Source organism: Impatiens glandulifera, chromosome 8, assembly GCF_907164915.1.
Source record: "Impatiens glandulifera chromosome 8, dImpGla2.1, whole genome shotgun sequence".
In the NCBI taxonomy this organism is placed as follows: Eukaryota; Viridiplantae; Streptophyta; class Magnoliopsida; order Ericales; family Balsaminaceae; genus Impatiens; species Impatiens glandulifera.
This window is the reverse complement of record NC_061869.1, coordinates 27,142,110-27,156,651: the sequence shown is the minus strand read 5'-3', so window position 1 is coordinate 27,156,651 and position 14,542 is coordinate 27,142,110.

Here is a 14,542-nt window from a genome sequence, read left to right as displayed (position 1 = left end):
CCTCGGACGCAAAAGCTACTACTAATGCAGCCCTAGCTCAAGGTAATGCAATCAAAGAGTTAGCGAGGACTTTGGGTGAAGTTTCTTTGATCAGAAACCAGATGACCATGATGCAGTCAACCTTGATCTCGACCGCCTTCCATTTGCACAATGAGACAATGTCTTCAATGGGTATATTCACCCATCAGATGCTCGAAATATCTAAATCCCTCAAAACAGTAGAAGTAGAGTGAATCAAATATGCCGACGCAGTTCCTCAACGCTTCCAAGCTGAAGAAGATGCAGCTGCTGAAGTTGCCAAAGTTGATGCCCTTGCTCTTGATAATGTTAAAAAGGGGAAGGTAACCATTGAGAGGGAACTTCCGCTCGGGGCACTCGTTCCTGAAGGAACCCAGATAGAGAAGGACGAGGAGGTAGCCGAGGAGATGGCCAAGGTGCAGATCGTGGAAGAGGTCGTCGAGGCTGGGGAAAATATCTCTATCCATAATTAATAGGGGGAATCTCAAACCTTGTATATCTTATGTTTTTCATGTTTATACAAAGTTCTTATTCACTATTTATTGCCTAATTTTAACTTAGTTTTAACATCATCAAAAAGAGGGAAATTGTTGGATTAAGTTAAATAAAGAAGAAGGAAAATTAATTATTATAGAAATAATTAATTAAGGAAATTTTTTTAATTGATTTAAATGAACTAAGGTGAATTAGTTTAAATCAATACGACATAGTTTTAATGATGTGTTCATGAACAAAACTAAATTGTGTAAATTGTCTTTGCGTAGGTACGTATGCGAGAAGACGTCTTGCTTCAAAAGACGTGTTAATCTAAAGAAGCGCGAGAAGACGTCTTGCTTCAACAGACACTCTAGTCTGAAGAAGTGCGCGAGTAGACGTCTCATTTCAACAGACTCTCTACTTTAAAGAAGTGCACGAGCATGCGTCTCACGTCAACAGACACTCTGGTCTAAAGAAGTGTACGAGAAGACATATTGCTTCAACAGACGTGTTAGTCTGAAGAAGCGCGAGCATACATCTCACTTCATTAGACGATCTGGTCTGAAGAAGTGCGCGAGCAGATGTCTCTACTCATCAAACGCTCTAGTATGAAGAAGCATGAGTAGAAATCTGAAGAAGTGTCCATCTTATCTGCATGACTCATCAGCATAAGCAAACAACAACGTTCGTTATTAGACGTTTGCCAAGTCAACTTTATACGCTTAACTTCCACGTACTAAATTATTTCTTTATCATGTATTATAAATTCTAGTACACCACGTTCTACCGAATATTCTACAGTACAATCCGGTACGCCACGATCCAATGGATATATATTCTTATGTACGTTCCCATATACCTGACGTACGTCTAATGGAAAGTTGACACATATCAAAGATAAACATTCGACCGTTGCTACACTTCAATATAAAAAGTGATCAGTGTACAACGACGAATCTCTTATTTCTCGCTCTCTACACACTAAACTCTTAATCTCTCAGCACTTGCTTCCTGAACTTCCGTATTATGAATTCTTTTTTTGCTAATTGTTGTGATTTACTCTCTCTAAGATTACTATACTACCTGAGTATAATTTCAGTAGTGTAAGTTGAGCAGGACTGTATCTATTCAACAGAGTGTTAGCTAAAATTTCAGAAACAATTAGTTGTAAGTTGTCTAACTGGGTATGTGTAGTTGTTATACGAATCAAAATCTTCTAGTGAAACACCTTGAAACATAAGAATGGGTGACATAGGAGTTTTATCTCATAACATCTATAAAACTCCTTGTATTATTTCTTTTCTACATCTTGTAATCGTTTATTTGCCGCTTGAAAACGAGCAAGAAATTTTACACTTGAATCCGTTCAAGAGTTTGCGAAGATTTTTGAAGAAGAGAAACAAATTTTCATCTCTAACATGATTAAAATATAATTTAAAGTGATTATTAGTTCAAGAATATTCAACCCCCTGCATTATTGTACCCGATGCTAACAATATATTATAAGATCTATATTTCATTGCCATTGGTTTACATATGTATGCAATGGGTTGTACTCGATTAGATTTGACTTAATTAGTTAATGCAGTTAGCCGATACATGACAAATTATGGTAGAGAGTATTGGAGATCAGTTTTGTGGATCTTACAGTATTTAAGAGGTTTAACGGATGTTCACCTAGAGTTTAGGAGGACTAAAGATGGAGTTTTCGGTTATGTCGACTCTGATTTTGCTAGAAATCATGACAAAAGAAGATCGCTCATATGTTTTGTTTTTGTATTGATATATGAGAAATTAGTTAGAAAGCTACTCTATAGAGTACAATCGTATTGTCTATTACCGAGGTAGAATACATGGTCATTATAGATGCTTATAAAGAAGTTATTAGGCTGAAACACCTATTTAGAGAACTCAAGAATGATTTATAGATATAGAAAGTCTTTTGTGATAGACAAAATGATATTTTTCTAAAAAGTATTATTCCATGAAAGAACTAAGCACATTGATGTGCGATATCATTTTATACGTGATGCAATTACTCCACGTGACGTACTAATAATAATCATATTAATATGGTGACCAAGGCGCTCCCCATTACTAAATTTAGCATTCTTAAATATATGGTCTTATTTATAATATAAAATATACACAATATCAACCATTATTCTTCTCTCCCTCTCTAAGTTATAATCTCTTATTGACAACATAATGAAAAAATTTCTCTTATTCTTTTTTTTTTGTTTTGATTTCCACGTAAATTTTGTGTTATTTGTGTGTTTTCTTTGTTGATACTCATGTCTCTTATTTATCTTTTTTAGACAAGTAGCATGGAGATATTATTTCCTACCATCGAGAGAGAAATATATAATGCCTTTGTATGATTCAATCTAATATCCCAGAAATCTTTGTCATTAACCCTATTTCTGAACTTTTCTTCATGCGTTGTGTTAAAAAAATACTAGGCTTTCTCGATACAATCAATAAGTTCTTTCAATGTTATCAAATAATTAACAACTCACAAATGAAGTTTCTGACATTGGTTTAATTCATATTAAGTAAAAGCACGTCTCCCCTTTGTGCGCTCTTGACTCATCAGCTTTGACTCAACCCTTTCTTATGTTATGTCCTTCTATATGGCACTCATAATTGTCTTCTTAAATTTTAGCTAGTTATCGATACCCTACATGTAGGATTAATTTCTCTAATACTTTGTAAATGAAATCTCATCATCTTTATCCTCTTCCCAAAATCTATCGGCATCTTCGCAAATTGAATCTTTCTCTTTGTCGTCCTTGAAGTCAACCATACTAAGCATGTGATCTTGATCTATAATCATATCCAAAAGGTTTTTGTGGTTGAATTTATACTAATCATTTTAAATAATGTTCACTTATTCACATTTGGCTTCGAAAGAGTTTTATTGCCAATCAAACTCTTATCCTAGCCCTTAATATAACATAATAGTCCATGGGGTGACCTTTCATCTAATGATATTCACATGTATGGTTTCCAATTTCCCCAAATCTTGTATAATATTTGAAGGAATCAAATTTTCAATCAACCTCTTTTTTCATGATGTTTGCAAAACCTTGTCCAAACTCATGTCCAATTCATCATTACGTTGGAGTAGTCAATCAACTAGTGTTGGTGTATTATTTGGTTTAGAACTAGGTTCATTAAATTTGAATCTTTTTCCCATAAAATCTGTGTTTGTTGGTTCAGTACTCATCTCCCATGCATAGGATACAAAATTCACTCATTTCACTAATCTTTGTTGCATTACTCTTGGCCCGTTACAACTCTTACAAATAAATAGAAGATTTTCAATAATATGGAAACAGAAAATCTGTATTGATGAGGAAAACGGAAGATTTGTAAGAATGAGGAAAACAAAATATTTGCAATAAATTGTTGGAATTTAGACTATATAGATTATTTCCATTATATGAATGGAAATGAGAATGCGTGAGTCCCAAGAATAAAATCGAGTTAGTGGATTCGTCCACATTGGAAAAATAGCAAAATGTAGCATTTTTCAATTAATCGAAGTGGGGTTTAATTTATTTGCATAATGCATTTTATTGCATAAAAATAAATAATATATTTGGATTAAATATTAATTGAATGAGTCAGTTAAATGGGTATTAATATCAATGTGCAAATGAGAAATTTTCAATCAAATGCAATGATAAATGCATACATTTGAAACCTTTCACATGCAACTGATGAAAATGCAATTGATTGCATTAATTGATTTTATTCCTACGTTAAAAAATTAGTCATTATGTGGATTGACTAATTTATCTTTATATATCTCAATTGATCAGACGTTGTGAAGAAGATATATAACAATTGCAGAATTACATAGTTTATATCTTTTAATCACCCTAAATGAATTTTAATTGGTTTTATTTTCAACATCACAAGAAGCTAGCTACTTCTTAGTTTTTCAGAAAAACCTTCCATTGATCATTTTAATTGTGGCTTCACACAATTCTGCTTTGATCCCGGTGATAGTTCAGGTACGTTGGTCAAGTTCGTTGTGTAGTGATTCTGGTGCTGAATCACTACTAGATTCGTTGTACCCTGGGAGACAGCCATCTACGATAAGCTCCAGCACAAACAGGAGACGGTGGAACTGTTTTAAGGGAAATGTGCTAAGCACATGCCTCGAATCAACATCTCAATCGGTGATTTCGTTCTTTGTATATCTTATTTATTTTTATTTATTTGTAACACCATTTTATATATATATTCTGTTATTTCAAGACAAGAATACTAACAATCTTAAAACAGTTTCTTTGTGTTAAGCTATTTAAGAGCTTGCGCCATCGAATATTTTTTTTGTCTTTGATGTTTCAGAAATACGAGTCGCGGTGTTGCGAAAGAGATAATGCTCATTTCGAAAAATGGAAATGATTCATCTTAAGAAAAAAAAATCAACAAATAAAGATAAGTCTTTATTGTATATAAATATGTTGATTATTAACACATATGTTCTTATGTTGTTAAAGCTTAATTTTATAAGCTAATATATTTTGATATAAATTTTTTCTTAAAGAACTTTAATATGTATATTCATTATATCAATATTATATATCAAATAAATTAGAACAAAATTAATTTAATTTGTTCTAGTTTTATTTTGAAGATTTGTTTGGTTATTAAAATTATTAATAATAATGAATGAAAATAAGAAAGTAACTAATATGTTAGCTTTCAATTTTTATAAAATTTATGGTGTTAAAATTAATTATAATTGAAACATATGGTTTCAGTTTTAAAATAATTAATTATAATATATATCTTCTTTTTAATTAAGCAATATAATTAATAAGAATATGGTAGGAAGATTTAATAAACAAAGAAAGATGATATCTTTATTTATACATTGTTTTATATATTACATTTTATTATGATAATAAGTTATCGTTTTAAATGTACATATATTCATTTGTTGACAGAGTCTAGTCAAATATGAAGTATAAGTTGTCTCTAGAAAGAAGACAAAAGGTCATAAAAGCGGTACAACAAGGAAATGGCGCATTGGCGTAGTGGTTCGAAGTTCAGACGCGCAAGGAGGCTAAAGGTCCCTAGTTCGAATCTCATGGTTTCTTTCGTAGAAATCTGATGTGTTAAAAAATGACACTAGTCATTTATGACGAAACCATTCAAATTTCTTCTATAGAAATTATTAGATGAATGTGTTAAAAAATGACACTAGTCATTTATGGTGGAATCATTCAAATTTCTTTATTGAAATTATTATATGAATGGATAGTCAATGATTTCTTGGTAGAAATCAGACTAGTTAAAATGACTTTAGTCATTGATGCTGAAACTATATTAAAATTATTCTAATTTCTTGTGTGAAAATAATATGAGATGAAGGATAGTCAATGATTTTTCTTGGTAAAAATCAGACTTGCTAAATTGACTCTAGTCATTGATGTTGAAATCACTGCTATTTCTTGTGTAAAAAATTGTGAGATGAATGATATCTGATATCTGATTTAAATAATCATGGATGTTGAAATCATTTTAATTTCTTCTATAGAAATTATTAAATGTGAATTGGCACACTTAACGATTCTTTAAGTGCTGGAGCCATTCTAATTTCTTGTGTAGAAATTATAGAAATTTAATTTGCTAAAATGATGTTGTTATTAATATTTTGAGGCATTTAAATTTCTTGAGATTAAATAAGTTATTTGTGTTAGAACTTATTATAATCATGCATTTAAAAAGACACAACTATGTTAGTCGAAATTGTCTTTGCAAAAATTGTCTCGGTGAGAACAATTTACCCAAAGTTATTTTTGAGCATGTATAATCGTTTCACGTCGATTATTGTTCAAAATATGGCAATGTAAATGCTTCAATTAAGATATGAAATATATTTATAATTATATTTTATTTGATTATGTTGCTAAGTGATTATTTGTATATATATCATGCATATTAGTTAATAATATGATGATTCGTGTTCATTCATAATATGTTTATATAGCATTAGTATACATATATGAATAAAGATCAATTATAAATGCATTTTGTTTTAATATAAAATTCTATTTTTTTTTTCATAAAACTATTTGTCTTTTGGTATACAAAAACTTTTATGAAAAGTTAAAGTCATATAATTAATTAAGAAACGTTTGAATTGATGACATAAATAATTATTTATAACAATTAGTTATTTATATTTGATTAAAGATAAATTGTCAATTATTGATGTATTTTAGAAAGATATTTGTTTAATGATATATGAAGTAATTATAATATATATGACATATCATTTGATTATGTTATTCGATTATATATTTGATATACATGGTTCAATTTCATCATAAAGACTTGTTTAATTTGATGTTTTTGAAATCTAATAACTGCAAGAAAATTTGTGTTTGATTTGAGAAATAATGTGGCAAACGTGCCGATATTACGGGATGCAAACGTGCAACCGGAAATAAATGTTTAAGCGACTTCGGTCAAAGATGCTTGAAACATTATGATTTCTTTTGTAGAAATCATGTGATATGGTGAATATTTATTTGATTAAATATTCTAATTTCTTTTATAGAAATTAAGTGTTGAAATAAATATTTTAATTGATTAAATATTTTTAATTTCTTATGTAGAGATTATGTGAAGAATGATTTATATATGAATAAACATTCTAATCTCTTGTATAGAAATTATATTTTATTCAATTAAATATTTATGATATAGTTATCTTATTCATTGTGTGATAAGTATAACAAAAAAATCTGTAAAAGAACTATGTGACAATTTCTTGATTAGAAAATCATTGATTTAAATCATACAAATGTGTGTGATTTAAAAAAAGGATACCAACACGAATGTGGGGGCAAATATTTTTTATTGATTATAACACAAAAATAATTGTGTATATTATGATAAATGTAAAAATTATTTGTTGTTAGAGAAATATGTTCTCTTTAAAAGATAAAGTTGCGCAACTTTATAAAAAGAAATAAAATAACAAGAAAATACCTTGTTTATATTTGCTGAGTTGGTGTTCAAATCGATATTTTAGATTTGAGGATTTTGAAATCAAGAGACGTGTCATATTTTGAAATTATTTTCATAAAACTTTGAAGAACCAATGTCTTCAAAAGGATTTTATGAAATAAATGAAAAAGAAAATTTTTAAAGTATTCATATGACTTATAACAAATTTTATAATAATGATATGAAAATTTGATCATACTTTTATTAAAAAGTGGATGTGACAATTATATATATCATGAAGACAATGAAAATTATTTCATTACGTGTCTTTTGTACGATATTTTATTACGAAGTCATCCGGTTAACCTGTAGCTATGAAAAACCTAAACCCTAAACCTAAACCCTAAACCCTAAACCCTAAACCCAGGTTTTTCATAGCTTCAGGTTAACCGGATGACTTCAGGTTTTTCATAGCTTCAGGTTAACCGGATAATTTCAATTTATTTTGAAAAATTGATTTTGATCAAACATGATCGGGATGAATCAAACATAATCCAAATAATTGTCCAACATCATTACAATCATACTGGGAAGCTTTCTAGGTTGTGATTCAACAGAACTAACCCAAATACAGTAAACCCGTTTTTTTTAGGTTTTGAAAATTAAAAATTTGTGTTTTTTTTATTTAGATTGAATGATCCATTCTATCCTATCCAGATAGTTTATAAATCATCTAACGATGAATTTTCAACCATAAAACACCATAAATAGCAAACATACAAGTTTTTGCAATTTGAAGTATAAAAATTTGAAATACAAACTATAAATATGAATTAGAGGGTGATTGGAACCTTACAAATGATTGGAGAACACTTATTGATCCTTATGGAAGCTTTCTAGATGATCAGATCCAAGTTTTAAGGCCTCAAACAAAAATTCAAAAAATCTGAAGCTTCAAACTTTAATGGTGAATTTTTTTATTCTCTTTGATTTGAAGGTTATGAGTTGATTTCTTCTATTCTGAATGACTTAAGGGAGCTATTTATAGCTGTCCAAGTTCATTTGTGACCTCCAAGTGGGCTGAATCAACCAAAAGTCATTAATGTCGTTTTGATTGTTCTTCTGGTCACTTGAAGATATAGGGATGAATCATCCCTATTTTAATAGGAGGAATTATCACCATTGTAGGGTGATCATTTTGGACTTTGAATCAACCAAAATCATTGACTATCGAGAGAGTTCTAAAAGATATGATCAAAGAATGGTCTTTGATCTTCTCTACTCCGGCGTTGCGTTGGACACGAAGGTGGTGCTCAAAATGACACCATTTCGAGCGCAATCCAAAGTTTCGGCCGCAGTCCGTCAACGTTTGGGCATTTCGTTAGCGTTTGGGCTAATGGGGCTAACGTCTAGTTAGTTTAAGGGTGTGACGCGGGTGTGCGTTCCTTCTGTTAAAGCCGGCTACGCAGGCGCATCTGGGTCGTTGGATGAGGCCTCATAGCTCATCTAATGGCCCAGTTTTCGGTTGTAGATTCTTTTCCCAATTTTGGCTACACACGATTATGAATTTATTTTTATTTTAAAACCTTTAAAGTTTGTTTGCAATTGATTTTTCTTTTATCATTTTGGTTTTAATTTTGATATTTTTAAATACACAAAATATTAAAATAAATATAAAAAATATTTTACCAATTTTTTTTATTTATTTATTTTTATATTTTTAGGGTTAAATAAATAATTGTTTTAGATAAAATGGATAAAACAATTCATTCTAAATTATTTATTTTTGTCCTATAATTTTTCTAATATTATTTTAAAATAAATGAGTATAGCATTTATCTCAAATAATTTTAATTTTATTATTTTAACCAATTTCTTTAATTAATTATACTGTAATTATTATAATAATTACCCTAATTAATTGTTTTAATTAGTTTTTGGCTATAAAGTTAATTATTTTGATTTTATTTATTTAAAAATAAGTCAAAATAGTTATTTTAATATTATAAATTGGGATATAAATTTTTAGTATTTACTCAATTTTTTTTCAATTTTTTTAGTTATAATTGTGAAAAAATATACTTAAAATAAGCTTCATAGTTTGTCTAGTTAAAATTATGATTGCGAAATAATTTTAAAATCACATATAATTATTTGTAAATTTATTTTTGAGATATTTCAAAATTAATTTAAAAATAGTTAAACTTAATTTTCATTTTAAATGTATTTTAGGGTAGTAAAGTACCACTAATTTATTCAAGAAGTTCAAGAAAATAACTTTAAACTTCGATCGTCCCAATTTCAAACATTTTTGTGTGCTATTTGGAGCCAAGAAGAGATTTTCATTTTAAAAAAATAAATCTCTCTGTTTAAAATAAATTTAAAAATCAAAGCTACCCAAAAACAACACATTCACCTTCTTGACCTTGCTATTTTTGATTTTTGGTCTTCCTCTAGTCATTTTTGGCTGATATTTTATATGCATGCTCATTACTATAAATATGAAAACATATTAAAACATTGGACATTTCTGGAATGTTTTGACGAAAATAATAAATTTATAAACAGAAACTAACCCAAAACTTACATAGAGGCTATTCGGATTATGTTTTTTTTTAAATCCTAATAGGAGAAAAAAATAATGATTGGTGATGATTTTGAGTATGTGATAATTATTTTTGGTAAAAAGACTTAAAGGTTATTGTTATATATAAATAAAATAAAATAAAATAATAATTTAAATATAGAATATTTTAGTATTTTGATTAATGATTTAAGTGATGTGATGGATAAAAGGGAGTGAAGTGATGTTTGATTTTGTATGAGTTTTTTTAAAAACATATACCGAACAAGGCCATAGTTTTATTTTGTATGATATGTTATTGCTTGATTTTGATTTAAATGATTTTATGGTCTTGATTATGTTTTTATATTAATGTTGTATGTTTTAAAATATGGGTTTTGAGCCCCAAAACATTGTAGTTTTCTTTTAGTTTCGGGTTACTTGGTCGTATTTTTTGGTTTTAGGGTCGTTCGATCGAGAAAACTAGATATGGAAAAGTTTTCGACCAAAAAAACAAGCCATGGCTAGGTTTCTGACCCACATCATTGTTTTCGGACAATGAGACGTGTGACCATCCAAGAAATCCAACAACTACTCGAAAAATATAACCATTCGACCCAAAAGAAGCCTTAGAGTCGCTCCTAACGCTCACAACCGAAAAATAAACTACCTAGCGACGCTTCAACGAGCTAGTGACCAAGGAATGACCTTTAGCGTTGTTGTCGGTGCTATTTTCCTAAAGCTTACAACCAGGTTTTCTTCCAACGCCCGATCAGGAACTATCGATGCTATTTTTAAGGATGGGTCGGTACAATATTCCTTAATTTTTTTATCAATACCATATACATTACCGAAAGTTTCAGTATAGAAAAATTCATACATTTACCTTATCTTGATTTTGGTATACCTTAATTTTGGTATGATATCGATATTATACCTTTCACACCTAAAAAATATTATAACTTAAACAAAATAAAAACCAATTTAATATAGTTATTACATAAACGTTACACAAAATTAAAAATTAAATATATTTATCATAAAATAAAATATATATTTTTTTTAAATTCAACATTTGTAAAAGATAAAAAAAATTAAAATTAAATTTAGTTAAAAAAAATTAAAATTATCTAAAATAAACATATGTATAGTCTTATGTTATACTAAAGTGGACACGAGAGAGGGAGATTTATAACAATCTTTAATCGCATTTGTATATACAATTTAAATTTTTAAATTGATAATACAGTTCATGTTAGATAATAATAAATATTAGTTAATTTAAACTTAATTAATACAAATCTATCATTCTTTTAAATTTGTTAATTTTCATTGAAAAATTCAAGTTTGTAGACTCTTTTCTTAAGTTGAATTCATCTATTTTTAGTCAATGCACCCCAATACCTTCATAATTTTAAGACTCAAAATTCTCCAAAAAAAATCGAATATCCACTTACTCAAACTAAAAGCAGACTCACTAACAACCTTTGAGGATGAGATTACAAAATATCATTGACATTAATTGAAATGATTTTGCACTTAGTTTCACTCATTTTTACCGCTCCAAGAGATTGAAAGTTTGGTTGAATCCTTTTTCAATTTTATCGTTTAAAGATGTCATATATTGAATAATATTATAATTATATTTTGATTTGATTTTTTAAAAACTATGTTTCTATAATTAAATTAATATTAAATATATTTATTTTCTTAAAAGTATTATATATATATATATATATATTAATTTATAAAAACTATTTCAGTATCTCGGTATATCACGATATACCAAAATTTTGAAAATTTGATACCTTTACCGTAAAAATAATTTTGGTATCATACCTTACATTTTATCAATATACCTTAAAAATTGATATTTTCAATTTATTACGGTACAATATTTTTGATATACCTATAATATTGGTAATTTACCATCCCTAACTATTTTTCCAATGCTTTGACTACTTCTTTCAGTAAACTCATCCAAGTGATGCTCTTCACCTTCAAGTGATGCTTGTTTCTTGGCACTTCCTTCACAAAACGGACCATTTTTCCCTTTTTGCTACGATTTTAGTCCTTATGGCCAAGATATCTTTCTCTCGTATTTTTTTAAGGTTAAGGTTAGAACTGGAACTAAAGTTAGACTTACAACTCTATAGGTCAAACATAACTAGGGATACACTAGGGCTAGGGTTGAGCTTAAGCATGTACATGTCAAACGTAGCCTGGTTGATATCATGCATGTTCTCTAGAGATAAAGAGAACAATTTTATATTTAATCTCCCTAATATGTTGCAGATTTTAGATTCCCTAATTTCAGTTTAATTTTGTTGACAATAAGTGATAAATATATTAGGATTATTGTTTTGAATGCACAAATTTGAATGTGTTCATAGTCTAAAACTATTCTGCCCAAGTAAGAACATGTTCATGTTTTATATGTCAAATTTATTTGTGGTAAAACACAACAATTAGTTGAAAATTAGGAGAGGAATAACTTAAAAACAATTTAAGAATGTTAGAGATAAAAAGAACAAAGAGATCATAAAAAATCTTTAAAAGGACAAATTTATTTGGGAGAATTTCATATTTCACAAATGTCTAGGCACTAGTAAAAAAGAGGGTTTTACCGAAAGAACTTACCGACAGATTTATAAATATTTCGATAGAGGTGCCGAAAGGAAGAAATATGTTGTAAATAAGAAAGAAGGCCGACAGTCTCTATATATCTTTCGGTAGTAGAACAAAATACCGAAAGATATAGTGTATATCTTTCGGCTTTGAGTACTTCCAAAAAATAATCTTTTTTTGAAGAGTGAATACCGAAAGATATATACTATATCTTTTGGTTTTAATCCCTCTCGAAAAAAATTAGAAAAACGGCTAAGTGTGGAATTTTCTATTATGGTTATACCGAAAGATATAGTGTATATCTTTCGGCTTTGAGCACTTCCAAAAAATAATCTTTTTTTGAAGAGTGAATACCGAAAGATATAGTATATCTTTCGGTTTTATTCCCTCTAAAAAAAATCAGAAAAACGGCTAAGTGTGGAGTTTTCTATTATGGTTATACCGAAAGATATAGTGTATATCTTTCGACTTTGAGCACTTCCAAAAAATAATCTTTTTTTGAAGAGTGAATAACGAAAGATATATACTATATCTTTCAGTTTTAATACCTTTAAAAAAAATCAGAAAAACGGCTTAGTGTGGAGTTTTCTATTATGGATTGTAAAAGTTCAAATACCGAAAGATGTAAGGGAAATCTTTCGGTTTTGAAGGGTAAAACCGAAGGATTTATACAAATCTTTCGGTCTTCACCAATTTCCAGCACTTTAATGTTTTGGTTTTATAAGGTCAAAGTCGAATGATTTACCCCAAATCTTTCGGTTTTGGCCCTTTACAAATTTCTTATCCCTCTTCTAATTGGTGTCTAAGTACATGAATCTTGTTTAATTGTCCAAGCATATCAATTGTATGAATCTTGTTTAATTGTCCAAATAGATGGATTGTGATTGAATTAGTTACAAGTATAAGATTTGTGTTTGGTATATAAAATGTATACAAGTTTTGTGTTTGATCATTATATACTTAGAATGAGTGAATATGTTTTATATTTGTATGTGTAAAAATTTGTGTTTGATTTATTTGTATAGAATTGTGTTTAAGTTTTAAAGATAAAATATAACAATGGTTAAATCAAGTGAACATAATAATAATTAAAAATAATACCGACGGATGCCGACAGTCTGGCAGGCTTTCGGAAAAAGACTTCTACCGACGGATATAGGGCTTTTACCCATAAAATTTGGTAAAACACAACATTTTCAAATTGGATTATCTTCCCTATAAAAACAATCTAAAATCTAAAAACTGTAAAAGGCTCAGATATAAGTTTTGAGTCGGAAAAGAGAGAAGGGCTTGTCTTCCTTCCCTAAACATGGCTGCAACAGGCGGTTGCACGCCGAGGAGATATACTGAGTCCACTCAGCGGGCCGACCTTCCGATTTGCCTCGCCATGAAAACTGGTGTACCCTTCTCTGTCTCCAGAACTCAGATTAGAGAAAAACATCATCACAGCCATAAAAAACCCCCCAAATTAACCACATCATACAATTGATGATTCAATATAAATATATATATATATATAGAGAGAGAGAGTGAGAGAGTGAGAGAGACGCACGCACTACTGATGAGGGCTGTTGATGGAGAAAAGAAATCACCGGCTCCGATGATCGGAAAATCAACGGCAAAGGGAGGCAACCACCTTCAGAGACTCCCGTCCCTTTGTTAGAAGCCTCAATCTTTCTTAACCCTAATTTCTTAAAGATGTGACCTTCTTTATAGAGCTATTTGATGCTTGGTTAGTAGATTACTCTTTTATTCTTGATGTTGCTATAGTTTTACATATTGGGCCACCGTTCCTTTGTTAAAAGTATTTTTCTGGTTCTTTCCCAATTCCCACTAATTAACGAGTATACTCCTAAATAAAATAAATAATTAGTTGAATAT